The sequence below is a fragment of the Tiliqua scincoides genome, chromosome 1 (assembly GCF_035046505.1).
Source record: "Tiliqua scincoides isolate rTilSci1 chromosome 1, rTilSci1.hap2, whole genome shotgun sequence".
NCBI classification, from domain to species: Eukaryota; Metazoa; Chordata; class Lepidosauria; order Squamata; family Scincidae; genus Tiliqua; species Tiliqua scincoides.
The window spans coordinates 97,195,867-97,197,902 of record NC_089821.1 but is presented as its reverse complement, the minus strand read 5'-3'; the positions used below and the strand labels follow the sequence as shown (position 1 = coordinate 97,197,902).

At 43.9% G+C, this 2,036-nt stretch overlaps 1 pseudogene; it reads right to left on the bottom strand.

Moving 5' to 3' along the window:
• On the bottom strand, positions 1–117 carry LOC136637778 (5S ribosomal RNA; annotated as a pseudogene).
• Between the last annotated feature and the right edge of the window lie 1,919 nt (positions 118–2,036).

Here is a 2,036-nt window from a genome sequence, read left to right as displayed (position 1 = left end):
AGCCTACAGCACCTGGTATTCCCAGGCGGTCTCCCATCCAAGTACTAACCAGGCCTGACCCTGCTTAGCTTCCAAGATCAGATGAGATCGGGCATATGCAGAGGCTTGCTGATACACCTTTCTTTTGGCAGAGGTTCTCTGCTGGGCGGCTCCCTCCTGTCTGCCCCAGCTGAGTATCGGTCCTTGCTGTAGGTGGACCTGGAGGAACCAGTTTTGGGGGGGGGGGTGTCAGCTCAAGGGTACCCCCTGGAGAGCGGACCCCTCAAGGATAGGTGGAGAGAAAGAGATGAGGAAACTTTGTTGCTAGGCATTTTGTGTGCCAGTCCTCCCCTGGGAAGATCAAAATACAGGTTGGAGGAGGAGCCCTTCAGGGGTAGGCGTCAGATGTAGGCCTGGGAGTAGAGGCTATCTGTGATGGTGGGTCTGAAAGGGAGGGATGTTTGCAGGAGTGGTGTAAAGCCTGTTTTCCATGCAGCATGGGCATGTGCAAGGTGTAGGGCAACGTAGCAGGCAAGCTGAGCATCTAGGGCCTCGTCAAAAAGGTCAGGTTTAAAATCAGATGAATACCAAGCATCTGGCAGATGTTGCCCAAATTAATCTGTTTAAATTGGATCCATTCAGAATCAGATGGCAGGGGTGGGGAAGGAAGCATGTCTCTGGCCTATCTGCAGTTTTTCTTCATGCCTTTAGTAATTCTTTCCAGTCTTTATAGAGGTTTATGTTCCATTTAACATTAAATGATCTGGTCTTTAGTTGCTTTTCTTTTCTTTTATGAAATATAAATGTATTTGTCAATTGCTTTTAGAATTCTTGTTAGGCTTATAAGAGACATATGAGTAACTTGTATTCGGTCAGGATCTGTTTATTTGTGCTTCCCCTTCCTCAGAAACATAATGACTATTGCCTAGTGTAGCCTCTGCGCAGAAGTTTGAATGTGCTTCATAGCCTCGCAAAAGTAATAAATGTCACGCAGCACGATTTATTCTCCCCTGCTCCCTGCCCCTCCAGGCACAAATGTTTAGCAAATATACCATTATCAAGAGAAGGGTGGTTTCACTTCTGCATAAGACACTCTTACAGGGCTCTGCATAGACTCCTTAAACTGCACTTGATTTCCAACAGGAGTGTGAGATCAACAGAGTAGGCGCCCAGAACTACAACTTGGAGCAGAGGAGTGCCTGGGGGTACAAGCAGCTGACATCCCCCAGGCAGTCTCTAACTTTGCCACTGTGATCTGAAGGAGTAATTCTCAAATATGCAGGACAAAGTAGAGTGGTGGTGTTTTGCTGTTTTAGAAAAAATGAAAACAAAATTTTTAATATGACATTTAAATAAGAATTACATTAAAACAACAACAAAAAACAAACAGAAAACCCTGACAGCATGTTTGGAGATATCACTCCTATGGCATGAATGGGAATTGTACAGGTACATCTGGGGGGCTTAAATCCTTAAGGGTCACATACTGTACTTTGGTTTCTCAGCTACCACCAAGGTTAGAAATGCTGCATTGTAAAAGTTATTTGTTTCTCCTCCTTTTCAATGATAAGTTTTCATTTTGCTTCAGTTGTGCCGTTCTGCACACCCCACTTTTGCAAGTTGTTGGAATTCATTTTCTCTCTTTTTCTTTTTACTCTTTTTGTAACCATGGCTTTAAACAATATTTGGCTTTGCCTAATGATATGTACAGAAGACAAGCCTAAGTGGAACATCAGCTGTTTACATCAGCTCTAACAATTAATGCATGTTAATTTTTAATTACAGTGATTGTACTACAGGCGGAATGTATGTTTTTTCACAGAACAGATGTACTGTGCAGTTTTGCTGGAGAATATGCATATCGATTAGCTGTGGCCGCTGCCAGCGTTTGAGAGACAGCCGGCTTTGAATGTGCTGACAAATGTATGCTTTACAGTCCCAGGGCAAATGGTTATGTATCCTGGATAGTCCTGCTGTAGTAGAATAGGCTATTCCACGTTCCAGTCCTCCCCACTTTTATCCATTGAGTTCTGGTTGTCATGGCAGGAATCTCCTGA